The sequence below is a fragment of the Gopherus flavomarginatus genome, chromosome 6 (assembly GCF_025201925.1).
Source record: "Gopherus flavomarginatus isolate rGopFla2 chromosome 6, rGopFla2.mat.asm, whole genome shotgun sequence".
Taxonomy (NCBI): domain Eukaryota; kingdom Metazoa; phylum Chordata; order Testudines; family Testudinidae; genus Gopherus; species Gopherus flavomarginatus.
This window is the reverse complement of record NC_066622.1, coordinates 409,466-424,415: the sequence shown is the minus strand read 5'-3', so window position 1 is coordinate 424,415 and position 14,950 is coordinate 409,466. Positions and strand designations below refer to the sequence as shown.

Sequence of the window (14,950 nt, the reverse complement as noted above, 5' to 3'; positions counted from 1 at the left end):
GATTAAAGGTCTTGAGAACATGACCTATGAAGGAAGGCTGAAGGAATTGGGTTTGTTTAGTTTGGAAAAGAGAAGACTGAGAGGGGACATGACAGCAGTTTTCAGGTATCTAAAAGGGTGTCATCAGGAGGAGGGAGAAAACTTGTTCGCCTTAGCCTCCAATGATAGAACAAGAAGCAATGGGCTTAAACTGCAGCAAGGGAGATTTAGGTTGGACATTAGGAAAAAGTTCCTAACTGTCAGGGTAGTTAAACACTGGAATAGATTGCCTAGGGAAGTTGTGGAATCTCCATCTCTGGAGATATTTAAGAGTAGGTTAGATAAATGTCTATTAGGGATGGTCTAGACAGTATTTGGTCCTGCCATGAGGGCAGGGGACTGGACTCGATGACCTCTCGAGGTCTCTTCCAGTCCTAGAGTCTATGAGTCTATGAGGAGGGGGGAGCTTGGCTGCAATTTTTCCCAATGGGTGCTCCAACCCTGGAGCACCCATGGAGTCAGCACCTCCCTCCCACTCGCCTCCTTACCTGAATATCAGGACAAATGGCGTCCTGATCATACATAGATTGGGATGTGGGACAAAGGGTTAAATATCGGGACATCTGGTCACCCAGCAGAGAGCTCACTCAAATCTTGGTTAAAACCCTTCGTCCTACCCAGCCAAGGGAAAAAGCAGTGTAGTGGGAAAGGGGTTGATGAGATTTGTGCTCCCCTGCTTATCAGATCTATCACAAACCGCATTTTACCATTTGGTGCTGGACTGCAGCACTCAGGTTTTTCTATAGTACCCATGACCATAGAGTCTAACAGACAAGACCCCAAGTGACAGCAGCTCTATAGGTCATCTAACAGCAGACAGGACACCCCCACGCACATACCAACAGCAGATCCAGCACCAAACTGAGAAGCTGAAACTTTTATGAGCAGATGGCAAACTGCAATCCAGATTATAATGATGACCTGGTGAAGTTAGTGTAACATGGTTTATTTGGAGGAACCCTTGAAAGTTTTCCATAGGACTGCAGCAGTTAATAGTTCACCACCAAAATTGATTAGGGGCCTTTGCCTGTCATAACAGGTGACACCTATGCTCCACACTGCTGTTATAAAACAGCAAGTGCACTTGCCGATCTTGCAGGCCATGTTTAAAGCAGTAAATAACCTAATTCCAGCCCAGGGTAATGCCTGACTAACACAATATGGCCAAACGGCTGCATTTATCTATAGAGACTACAAGTCCCAGCATGCAATAACAAAAAGATGCCTGACTGGAGCATTGCATGCCAGGATCTGTAGTTGGATAGGCCACCTCTCCATATTAAAGACAAGAAGCTTCAATACACTATTATATACAAAAGTTAGAGGTGGTCCCCTAACAAATTTCCAGCGTAGCAGCCTTGGGTTCAACCATACTCTTATTTTACAGAAAAGTCCTTTCCAGCAAAGGTATCTAGAAGATATCGATAACCCTGACTTATTACTAATCCATATCTATGCATAAATGTGACTATATTACAGTAGAGACTCAGTAATTCACAACTTTCTATAGTGCTTTGATATTTTACAAAGAAAACAGAAATTATGACTGCAAAAGTCACAGTGAAATAAGGATTTAGCTAATTTCTGAGTAAAAAAGGGATAATCCATTACAAAATGTACTTCATTCATTTATTTGAGAAGTATTTAGTTTTGTTTACAATATAGTATAGTGTACTAAAGAATATTTTGTTATATATTTTACAAATGTAATGAGACATCACTGCAGTTCCCTGCTATTAAGTCTTGTGAGAAATGGGGAGAGATTGCCTCATATGTGCAAATTATGGGGTGTGCAAATTATAGGGTGTGCAGATCAGTAAAATTTTATATTTACATTTTCTAAAAATATTTAAAAGGTTTTTCCATTTTAAAACTCAAGTTAAAGAATTTTTATTACACCATCACCTTGAGGCCCCACTTGACATTAAACCTCCATTGTGGGAGGCACTGTAAACACAGGACAAGCAAGGAGGAAGAAAGGAAGCATTACCGCCATTTTACATGAGGAAGTCAAATGCAGACTGTTAGCCCAAAGATACAAGGGAGACTGTGGCAGAGCCAAATAACCACACCACCTGAGCCCCAGTGAAGCACCCTAACCACATCCTCTGCGTCCTTACAATTCATAAATCTACAAAGATGCTTTGAACTGCACATGGGAAGCCAAGTGAATCCCAATCACATCCTACTTAACTTGCCCATTTAAACATGTAACCTTTTCCTAAAGCTATAGCTACAGTAAACCTTTACTTTTATTTGTTTTAAGTATAGCAGAACGTAGTGGATCACACATATTGCAATACTAAAAATAAATCTACAATTATATTATTGGAAACATGTATTACGAAGTGCAACTTTACAGGATCTGAACTCAAAACCTTGAAAACAAAGTAGAAACTTATTCACTAAGCAGCATCTTTGGTTAAAAGCCATAGTGATTTAAAGGTATACTTTGGCCATTAGAGAACTCCGATAATGTTTTATTAACTTAAATGACAAAGTATTAAAAACCATGTCATAAAGGGGAAGCAACACCACCATATTTAAGGTTGAGATGAGCTTACTGTTTAATATATGAACTGCAAGTTTAGTTCCAGAGGCATTCAAAATTTAATAAAATGCTTTGCTCATTCAACAAAAGAATAAAACATTTTCATACAATATATAGGGAACTTATATGTCAAATTATTTTTACAACACAAAGTCTGTGCAAAAAAACCTACATCGTTTAGTATTGTCAAGAAAAACTCCAAGTTCCTCCTTAAACTTGATCTTGTCCTGTGGTATCAATAGATATGCTTTAGTTAAAAAGCATGGTTATATATGTGATTTCATATTCATTCTTTAATCAGAGACCTGCATATCAAATTGGTTCACTTTAAAAGACAAAAAAGGATTATCTTAGCACCAGCAGTCCAAACTTTTACCTCTGCCACTGATGTAACAGGTAAAAGATGGCGATCCTGTTGATGCCCAAGACAGAAAAGAACCTAACTCACTCTCCTTGAGTGGTATGAGCTCTGCAAGGCCAATGGGTATAAGCTTGTTTGAATCAGTAGGTTAGCAGCCATGACAAACAAAACATCTGTTTACAATGTGGTGCCATTTTCAGTCACTCTTCTGACTATAAACACACTAAGGGTGATATTGGGTGTTCCATTCTAAACACCTTTTCAATTAATAGTTTTCTTAAAATTCTTTAAGGGATAAAATTTCTCACAGATTATCTCAACCCAGAAGATTTTGTTTTTAAGTGTGTGGGGTGGGGAAATCAGTTCAGCTAGTTTGGAGTTAGGTGGGTAAACAAAGTTTTTCGTTTTAAACTGCCTTTGTGTGTGTCTGAGTGAGAGAGTGAAATACCAGCTTTGTTCAAACATAGCCCTTCCAAGTAATAATAATAACACCCATGTGTTATATTGGTTTTCATCCATAGATCTCAAAGCACTTCACAGTCCTTAATATACTTATTCTCTCAACACTGTGAGGTAGGGAAGCATCATCATCTTCATTTTATGGCTGGGAAACAACAGCACAGAGGCTAAGTGACTTGTCCAAGGTCACACAGAAAGATTCTAGAGAGCAGAGAAATGAATCCAGGTCTCCCAGTACCCTAACTACTGGACCATCCATCCCACTGCAAGTTATAAGCCACTAGATCTAAGTACTTAAGCTTAGAATTTCAGGATTTTGGACATATGATTTCCAGAACACTGTTCACTAGAACACATTGCACATACTATTTTATAAGGTTCACAGCTGCAAATGTTACTAATAAAGTTATGTACAAATTTCCAATGTAACTTGTTTTCACTTTCTGCAAATTTCTCCTTTGGGGGGGGCTATAACTTTTCAATCTTGATCTCAGCCCTTAGAAGAAGTTTTTAAAAAATCCCTTTAGCCACTTTCAAAAGTAAAGGAAAATTATAACCCTACTCCAGTAACTGAAAATTGGCTGAAAAAAAAATCTCCAGACTTGCCACAGAGTTCATCCTCCAAGAGGAAGAATGCTTCTCTGCTAATTACAGAAAAAATTAGAAACTGGGAGCAGATGAAAAATTGTTTCTTCAGTATGCTCATTGGGAATTAACTAAGAGTTCAACAGCTTAATAAGCCCCACCCCTTTGTAGCTCAATGAGGAGGCCAGGCAAACTGCATATTCTCCTTGCTCAGTAGGGACAGGAGTTGCTGCTAGGAAGATTTGCTACAGGAATACTGGAAAGTGCCACTGAAAGAGCAAATTCCTGCAAAATAGCAACTTCAGCAAGGAAAGGAGAAAACTGAAGACATGAAAAATTGTAGATTCCACACTTTCTAGGTGTCTAATTTTTGCTGCATTCCAGTTACCTGAAAATTCTAATCTTTCATTTTTTTTTAAAAAGTTCCCTTTTCCCATTGTCAAGATACTTTCGGATATAAACTGTCATCGTCATATTACCCCAGACTTGTACTGTCTACAAATGAAATAAGCAGCAAAGGTGCTACAAACTAACTGCTGCCACATCCTATTCCTTTAAATGAAGCATGAACTTTAAAGTCTATAATTAGCCTAATAACAATATGTAAAAGACCAAAAAATTAAATACAAAAGTTATTAATGTAATATGTTTATTTAAGGGTGAATAAGTGAAGAGAGAGAACTGTGAAGGTTTTCATATTAATCTTCATTTGCTCATATCACATGTGTATTTACACCTCTACCCTGATATAATGTGACCCGATATAACACAAATTTGGATATAACACGGTAAAGGAGCACTTTGGGGGAGGGGGGCGTGGTGCGCGTTCCAGTGGATCAAAGCATGTTTGCTATAAAGCGCTTTCACCTATAACGCGCTAAGATTTTTTGGCTCCTGAGAACAGCGTTATATCGGGGTAGAGGTGTATTTAAATATATATTCATTACTTGCTCACAATGCTGATTATGTTAATATTACTATATAAACCTTCATACCTATATCCTGATTTGTGTACTAAAAACTTATAACCTTAATATTTTATTAGCATATTTTACATATATTAAGTTATGCATTTAACAGCTCAAAGAATGAGTCCAATGTGCATGCACAGGAGCAGGGTAACTTTACGTGAACCTTGACTTTTGAATTTCCTGAACTTTGTGCATTTGTTATGTCTGTATTACCACAGTGCCTTAAAGGAACACCGTTCAAGACATTTAAAATCCACATTTTTGTCTACTATGGCATTAAAAAATTAAATATTTTTTTAAAGTTGACTTGCTGCATTTCTCTCAGCTGGGACACTAAAGACAGACACGTCAGTCTATCAATTTCATTTTCAGGTTATCATGCACTAAACCCCAGTATTTCAGCTACAGAAAGTGCAGGGGAATGTTTGTATTTTAAAAAACCTGTTTCCACTGGAAATACTTGTATATTCCATGTAACATTTCTACTAATCTGAAATTTTCTAAAGGTTTGTTTTTAAAGAGCATAAACAGGGTGAAATCTGATCCAACAGTATCTCTTTAATATTGCATTAATGAGCTTTTTTCTAACTTAGCTTGAATAAAAACAATGCCTCTCAAAATGAGAGTTGGCTGCAAATAACAGCTACCTGTAAAAGGGAACTAAAGTATATGTAAGATGTGGTCATACTGCCTTGGACTGTAATCTCAGATATCATTAGCTAATCAGTATTGCATTCAGGTCAGGACAACTCCAACAAATCCCAGGGTGGTCTAGAAAGTGTTATCAGTTATGTCTTCCTACTGAGTCAGCAGTGAATTAATGCTCCATTTATTGTGTTGGGGGCACTGCAAAATAAAGGCTGACTTGCAACTAGTGAAGATTCCTTCATATTTTTTACATGAGCAAGAAAGTAAGACCTAGTGTCCTGGCGAAATTCTAGACTGGGAAATTACTGCTGTCCTGTTGTAGTGTACGAGGGGTGAAAACATTATCTAAAGTTAAATAACTGCCACGTTCCACCCACAAGGTGGCTGTATTTCAGTTGTCTGTGCAGAGATTAGGCTAAGTTTACTTTCTAAAATACTGTGGAATCTACATCTCAAATATAAGATGTTATGCACCAATTATATTGTTTTGGAATAAGAAAATGATTCCTGACAGTCAAGCACATTTATTACAAACATTAGTTCAGATAAAATGTACAGTTAATCAGAAAACTACAAACTAACATGATATTTTATGAAAAAAGCTTAGTAGTTAGATTTTGTTAGCACAAACCAGATGGGTGTTTGCAAAGACCATGACTGTTTTCAAACACTTGGGTACATTTGTTTTACATATTGCTTTATCATTTTGTTACATGAATTCTGTATACAAATTTCAAGTTTTCAGATGTACTAATTTTTAAAATATATTAGTAATTGGGAATATATTTTTATCTGTTATTCAAAATGGTACAGACAATGTCCAGCACAAGATGTATCTCAAAAAGTAGAGAGGTTAGATTTAAATAGTTTTTTAAAAGTCAATTATTTCTCCTAAAAAGGAAATCTCTATTAAAACCAATTAGACAGTCCACTGTAGTGTGGTGCCTGCCAAGCTGCTCTTCACACAATACACAGTCATGGCAAAAATGGCCCTTTGCCACAGATACTGCAAATTGTTGCTACATTAAATGTTGGAGGCAGAGTGACATGTTTGCAGAGGTGGCATTTGCCATATATTTCACTATCTACAGCAGGGAAAATGGCTCAGTAACTGAGGAAAGTATTTCCTACATCTTTTGGTAGGCATCCAACTGCAGAAGAGGCTATATGCTATACATTTTGCTCTGCGGGTACAGCAAAAGGGGGAAAGTTCTTTAGATTGTGTTTTGTTGCTAGTTCCAAAGTTGAGCTGGGCCACTATTTTGACTGTTCTCTGCTCTGTGAATGGAAAATCCCCTTTCAGCAGCACCAGACTAGTGTCCGCAGCACCCACCCACTGCACACAGCAGAAATTCCAGTCAATAAGGCAAATGGGGCCCAGCCGATGGAAGGGGAGGAAGGAGACATACGAACAATAAGGAAAGCATCTGGCTGTATGACTAACTGGAAAGGAGACTGGAGTCAGATGTAGATTGCAGTCCCAGATCCAAGGCTACAACTGTCTCTCTTGCTATAGGAAAATCATATCAATTCTCATTACCTAATTTTGCATAGAGAGAGACAAGATGGGTGAGGTAATACCTTTTACTAGACAACTTTCAAGCTCCATCAAACTCTTCAGTTTTCTGAAGCACAAAAGCTTGTCTCTTGTTGGTGAAATAAAAGATATTACTTCACCCATCTTGTGTTTCTCATATCCTGGGACCAAAACGGCTATAACAGTGGAAACAACTAAAAAAGCCAGCTCAGGGTTTACAGCTCATATCCTAGTGCAATTCTAAGAACCAAACAATGAAATCCAGCCTGCAGTTTTATCCAGCTGGAGCAAGATTTACACACTTTTGTTTCAGACCTGTGGAAATGCAAAAGCAAAGCCCTTTCTCTGAACAGGAACCAGGCATCTCCTAAGCACTATACTAATGGAGGCTGCTCTGCTGTCCTTCCCTGGAGACAGCAGCCAACACTACTGAAGCTTCTCACGTAGCAACCAGAGCTCCCGCAGCTGCTGTCACTGCCTTGAACACTTACACACAGGATCCAAAGCAAAGCAACACCCTCCTTACTTCCTTCACCTTTGTGCTTCAAGCCAGAAGGCTGGAAACAAAATGACTTCCTGGGCCAGTTACAGAAAAATTCCTTGTACCTCCTTCATAGGTGAAAAGGGAAACTCCTACCCCCTATTAAGGAAATACTGAACTCTTGATCTAGCCTTAGATTTTTGCTTTTAACAGCAGCACCTCCAGAGTGTCAATTTGGAATTTAAAAAAAATAATGCTGCCAAAATCATGGTTTTCGCAACAATAGTCCCATCCCCCACAAGATGATATTAATTCACTCTCCTGCCCACAACCTCTGCCTGAGTGAACCTTAAACACTCCAATTACATAATGGGACAGAGAGAGACTGCAGGAGGCCACTGCAAGGCCTGCAAAGAGCTATTATCTCCTTAAAACATCATTGGCCTCTGCAGAGAGCTGAAAAAATCCCAGTGGTATATTATAATCACTGTACAATAAAATCCCAGGATCCCTCCGCACAACAGACTATCTGTTGCCTGTTGAGAATCCCCTTCATTACATCAATTTTCCCTGCTTAGAAACACAAGGAACCACATCTCAGTTCCTTCCTTCTGTCAGGGAACAGGAACCTGAAGTTCTTCCCAGAACCACTGTCCAGCTTAGACAGCCAAGCCCAACATTTTACAAGACATATGACATACAACAAAGGAGCTCTGTTTGAACAGTAGGCCATTGGCATCCAAGGACGAGCTGCTGGAGACACAGGTGACCTTGTCACAGCTGTACGCTGTTACAAATACGAATGGTGTTTTAGTTAGGTCCTGAGCCTAAACAGCCAGGTAAGGAGGCTGGGAATCCACCCAGCAGGAGAAACACAACAGACAACGAAATGCAGGAAAATCCGTGCTGCAGCCTCCAGCACAAGGCAAGAAAAGGGGAGAGGATTATTAGTGAGCACACTGTACAGGCACCATGAGAAAGCAGAAAATGCAGGTCAAACACGTCCCTCCACCATACCCTGAAGGGACCAGCAGCTCAGAGCTGACAGCAGGGACAGGAAAGGAAACAGCAGCCCAGAGCAGGCTGCTTCAAGACAGAGGGTGATCCTCTCATTCCTGTGAAGCAATAATCTTGGCGTGGAAGTGATTAGCACAAAAGGGGGCTTTCCCACAACAGTGACTTTCCCCTCTCCTCTCTACAAGCAGCTCAAAGGCAACTGACAAAGGCCTCCACTGTACCGACCACCACCCACACAGAGACTTGCCTGGGAACCAAAACAAACTGAATTAATCAGAATCTAACTCTCTTTTTACCATGATAGCGACAACTCTGTCCTCCCAAGACAGGCAGATGCACACACTGAGGAGAAACGCCATGATTCCCTCTGGCAATTAACTAGGAGTCCCCGTCCTCACCAACCCCCGAGCTGGGTAGCCCCCAATAGTCTGGCTGGGGCTCCCATCTATACAAACACCTCCCCACATCCAGACGAGACACTCCTCGCACTTGTTCCCCCACTCTCCTCAGGGCTTAGCCAGGACTCCCCCCACGCATTCGTTTCCATCCCAAGGGCTCGGCTCCCCCCCGCCGGGGCTCGGCCAGGGCACCCCAGAGTCGGATAGGAGCCCCCGCGGACTCGTTTTCTTCCCCCCGCGCTCGGCTAAGGAACCCCACCCCCACTCGGCTAGGCTGCAGGCGCCCCGCGGCTCTGCCCGCTCATCACCCCCTTCCCATCCCAGGCCCGGCTGCGAGAGCCCCGTGCGCCGTCCCCGCCTCTCCTGCCCCGTGCCGAGTTTCTCTCGCGCAGGCCCCTGGGGACGGAGACAAGGCAGCGAGCGGCGGCAAGAGCGATCCCGGGCCGAGAGCAGAGGCAGGTAGGGAGCGGCTGCAGCCGGCCGGCACCCGTGAGGCGCTGCCGGGGACGCAGGCCGCGGGGGGCCCGTCACCCGCGGGGCGCCCTTCCCCCAGAGCCCGCCCCCTACCTGGCTGGCCCGTTGCCCGGGCCCCCGCGCGCCACTAGGCCCGGCTCGGCGCCACGGCGTTTCCTGGGCAGCAGACGGGACCGAGACCCTCTGCGGCGGCGGCAGCCTCGGCCCCTCCCCCTCAGCACCACTGGCTGCGCCTCTTCCACGGGCCTGGCGGAAACAGCACTGAGCGCACGGGGCGCCCCAGCGCTGGCGCCAGGGGCTACCCGGACACGCCCACTGCCACTCCCCATTGGCTGCACCGTCGCCTAGCTCCACCCATTTCAACCATATACTGGCAGCAGCACCCCTTCGAGCCTCACCTATTCACACTTTCGATTGGCCCCCAATTGAGCAGGCCACGCCCATGCCCACATCGCATTGGCTACAGTTGGCCCACCCAGTCGCTATCGCCACAGAGGCGGCTTCCTATTGGTGTCCCAAGCTGCCACTTTGAAGGGGGTAACGACGACAGAGAAGAGGCGCGAGCGGCTGCCCTACTACTAGTACAAGAGCCTCGGGGCAGCTTCGAGGGCGGCTCCTATTGGCTATGGGGTGTATCTGGCCGTCTTGAAAATATGCTCTGCTTGGCCGAACCTCCCGTCAGTTAGGGACAAGTATCGGCGATGCGCACTGAGTTAGCCACTCTACGTGACCGGAAGCGGAGCCGACCTATGATTGGTTCGGCGCCGCTTGAACCACGTGGGGCGCCTCTCTCCCGGCGTGTAACTCCCGCCTCGGGACACGTGGCAGAGAGAAGGGGTGGGGCGCTCGCAAGGCACGCGCACGCAGCCTCCCGCCCAGCGGGGAAGGGGGGGCCGCGCCACCGGAGGATTGGCCCCTGCGGGTTCCCGTAGGGCGCTCGGCTGTGCCGGGCCTGGTTGCCCAGCGCTTTTAGAGCGGGTCACGCCCTGGTCTGCGGCGCCGCCGCGAGCCCGGGCGCGCCCAGCGCTGCTATGATGCAGCGGCCGAACTCACCTGACTGCTGCACCAGGGAACGCCCCCCGCCTCCAGCATCTCACGGCTCGCGCGGGGACCCGGCCTAGACCGGCCCAGACAGAGCGACCGCGCTATAGAGGGGCCGGGCCAACAGCTCGACTTGCTCAAAGCAGCTGCCCCTTCAGCCCCGCACCCTAGCAGGGGCCACTGTCAGGTGCAAGAACCGCCCAGCAGGCAGAGCTGGAATAGAGCAGCCCCCCCGCGCGCCCCAGCAGCAGCTGCCGCCAAGAGACCCACTGGAGGCTTGAAGCAAAAGGCTTTGTACGTATTTAAAAGCTTTCAAATAACCGTGAATATTCTTAGGCAGAAGAACATCCAATCCTTCTTTCAATCCTGCTAAAATTCTTGGCCTCAACAACATCCCCTGGTCAAGCGTTCCACAGCTGAGAGTAGTCCTGAAAAAAGCTTAGCAGCAGATAATTCAGTGTTAAACTCCTCATTTAGCAAAGCACATGCTAATTGAAGTTTAGTTGTCCTTTATATATTTTTTACACCATGATTGTGATAAGGAGAGCGTGACAAATGTTTGCCCCTCTAAAAAAGGAATGACCTGTCCCAGGCAAACAATTTTCTAAGACTGACACAAGGCAATGATTTGCCCATAGCCCTCAGCATGAGGAAGTCAGCTTATAGCAGGAGAAGCACATGCACCTGTTGAGTAGGCCATGCCCTCTAAACTCAGTCTACTCCCCCCAGAAAAGTGAACACTAATTCCTTGATGCTTTGAGGGGACCTCATTATAACAATATGTGCTTCTTGCACACTATAATTAGTCTCCCTGGAAACATTCCTAGCTGCAGCTGAAGGATGAGTCTGGTTGAAACATGTTCCTCACTGATTTCCCATCTGAAAAAGTGGCCTCATCTTCCCCCAGGTCTTTGTGGTGGTGTCTCTAGTACAAGCTACCTTTTCATGTTACTTTTACTGAACATTGTTGGCAATACATATTTCCTCATGGCTCTGTTCCTGTGCCAAATGGAGGAAACATCTAATAGCAGTGCAGCCAGCATGCTTCCTGTCACTTTAGTCACTGCCCTAATCTCAGATATGTCAGAACAAGGCTAGAAAATGTGTTTTTTTTAATTAAAAGCAACTCAAGCCTGATTCACTTAGGCTGTTGCATTTTATGCCTAATTCTATCTCCTCCCATCCTCTTGCAGGATCTAGAGAACATAAACTGATGTAGCTTCCCAGAGTCTGATCTGAAACACAATCGAGGGCCATCTTGTAGAGGAAATGCAGTATCTGCACACACAGTAGGACAAGACACTATTGTGAAGAAGTCATTTTGAGCACTTAGAGCACAGCATGTACCCGGACAGCATCTTACTCCCCTCTGTACTGCAACAGGTCTATTGTGTTCTTTAATTCAGAGTTCATTCAAGCTTTGCCTTGACCCTTAGAATTCTCAGTGAGTCAACATGCTCAGCACTCTCCAGTGAAATCCTCATCTCCACTACAGCAGGCACCCTGTCCCATTTTCCAGTCTAGCTACCTTCAATCTAAGGTGATATTGCCCTGGCCTGCTTTCCCCATGACCCTTTCAAGTGCCATCTCCCCCACCCCCACTTGGCCCGTGACAGACAGTCAATATCTTCACCTACCTACTGCCTCTTTAGCAAAGCTGCTGTGGCAAAGGGTTTTCCACCTCATCACTACTGCTGCTTTTTTCTCTGTTGCTGCATCCATTGGGAGCAGCAGACAGGACACAACAGGAGTGCCACCTAGAGCAGCAGGAGCCAGATGAGATTCTGCAGACATTCCCACCCCAATCTCTCCCACCTCTCTGGGAGAGTGACCTGCCAAAAAAAATCTAGGGAAACTCTAGAAGTTGGAAGGTTTCCTAAGCATTAAATTCTCTAGCTGCATCATGTGATGTCACGTGGAACAGTCTCAAACTCTGGAAGGATATACAGTCTGGCATTGAATATCTTGAACTGCTGTGGGCCACATGTCCTCCTGGTTTTACCTAGAGCACAAGGGTGACTACGCAGAGCTTTCAGCATCTCATCTGATGATTCTTCCAAAGCAGATGTTGTAACCAAATCATACCTGACAGCTGTGCTCACATTTTACCCAGGAACAGCCTAAACAAATCTGCTACTATCAGCAGGCAAGAATTCAAGTGTGCTTTTTTCTTATCAGGTATGTTCAAAACAGGCAGTCATTCAAATTATCATTCAACATGCAGCTGCTTCAGGACCCCACTGAACTAGTGGGTTTTCTCCTTTTCCCAGAATCTTAGCCAAAGCAAAGAATCTACCACAAGAGCATTTCCTTTACTGCCCCCAAGACATACACAAAAGGGAGTGCTGAATAAGCTGGGCAACTATAGGAACCACTTCCCCTTCCCCCATGAAAAGGGAAGTGGAAGAAGGAAAGCAGCAGTGGAATATTCTACTCTTTTCCTGAAGGCAAATAAACAAATTGTAAGAAAGCCAAATCTGAACAGTACAACTATCAGGAAACACCTCTTTTTGGGAGAGGGACCATATCAGGTTTGTACTGCACCAGGCATAATGAGGAGCTGCTGGGAGCCTCTGGCCACTAGTGCAATGTAAGTTGCATGGTTATTCTGCAGCATCACTTTGTAAATCTAGGTACTTTTACACCCTCTGTTTCTATGGATAGTGAGCAAACAGGGAGAAAGTGGCAAAACCAGGCACTGAATCCAGCTGTCTTGAGTCCTGGTCTAGTGCTTCAATTGTAATACTATTCTACCCCTCTATAGGGCACCTCCAACTCTTACAGGTAGAGTATCTTATTCAGATGGCACCCATTGGTTCTCATTCACAAACCTTCGATCTTCCCTCCTTAAATTAATATATGATGCAGAAAACAGATCTACCAGTTGTCTGGCAACTACAGTTAACTATAAATATCCGACATTACTTATGTACTCGATCACTGTGTGCTTAACAGCATGGTTTCCATTAAAAGTCATCCCTGACTTCAGGGAGTTTGTGACTGCCATAAAAATTCTGTGTCACCTCTACTCCAGCAAAGGATCTTAATTGCATAACAGCTTGCATGTTCTACTGCAACATGGGCACATGCCTACAATTTGATGAAAAGTCTTAAATTTGCTATGCAGCTGAAGTACAAACAGATAACAAGTGGCACCTACACTGCCAAAAGCTGTGAATGGGTGATGGATCACCTGTTCTGTTCATTCCTTTTTGGCCACTGTCATTAGACAGGATACTGGACTGGATGGACCTTTGGTCTGACCCAGTATGGCCATTCTTATGTTCTAACACTGACACTACAGACAAGCATGAGGATTTACCCACAAGAAACTATTCAGGCACGTCAACACCTTGCTTATTAACAAGCATCCAAGTTTAATGTGGAGACCATATCCTGAAAGACAAAAGCCTCTCCATAGGAATACAGGAGGTCTGAGCAGGTTCTGGTCACAAGCCTAATAACAAAGCAATGCCTCTGCTTCTTTCTCCCCTCAGTACATGTAACATTTAAAACCAAAGTGTCTTGGAAGTTCAGACCACCAGTAGTAAGATCCAGTTCACAGGACAGCCAGTTTCACCCCTTCCAATTCCAGAACTGTGTGTACGGTGTACTTGGAATGGAGGTGTTATGGGCAAAGAAAAAAACCCCCACACATTAGAACCATGCAAACTTGGATGCTGCTGCCATGGGTCAGTACCTACAGACAGACACAATCAGCCAAGCCTACACATAACTAAAAGCCATTACTGTCACCTAACACACCCAGGGCTATTTTCTACCGACTGGATTAAATAAAGTTCACTAGAAATTCCACCTAAAGCACATGTACTACAAAACCACAACCAAGACCTAAAAGCAGGATGTTAGGGGTGAGGTAATTTTTTTCCCCTTCTCCCCTCTTGAATGTGAAATATTAATCCTGATGTAATGCCTATTTTCCTCACCTAGAGTAATTATTTCAACAGTACATTTCATAACAAGATCAAGCCTGCACCCCTGCCACTATTCAGTTTATACTACCAGAACAGGCTTTAGAAGGACAGGAATTGCCAAACCTAGGGTCTATTTAGTCCTATATCCTCTCTGACAATGGCCAGTCTCAGATCTACAGGAATTTCTTGCACTTGTGTAAGGCAATTATGGAATAACCTGCCCATAAGAGAAATTTCTTCCCAGCTCTGAAACAGGAGGGTTTATTCTCCCTTCATATCTAGCTGACCCCCATAAACCTACCTAATACAACTATGTATGTTCTTAGTCATTTAATGACTACCTATTTTTATGCAAGAGATTAAAGGACATACATCTCCCGCCACAAAAATAAAAAGCCACAATGAATTAACAGAGCCACAAGCTCACCACAGAGACTTCAAGGAAAGGCAAGG

The 14,950-nt window shown here is 44.0% G+C and overlaps 1 protein-coding gene across 7 annotated transcripts in view; it reads right to left on the bottom strand.

The window, feature by feature from the left end:
• The window catches only part of SETD5 (SET domain containing 5), a 191,017-nt gene extending 180,950 nt beyond the window's left edge, over positions 1 to 10,067 (bottom strand). For 3 of the 7 annotated variants that reach the window (XM_050959807.1, XM_050959811.1, XM_050959810.1), the window contains exon 1: positions 9,615 to 10,067. The gene's annotated coding sequence lies outside the window, so the exon portion shown is untranslated. The remainder of the gene's footprint in view (positions 1 to 9,614) is intronic. The other 4 variants (XM_050959808.1, XM_050959809.1, XM_050959806.1 and 1 more) reach the window with 4 other exon arrangements.
• Between the last annotated feature and the right edge of the window lie 4,883 nt (positions 10,068 to 14,950).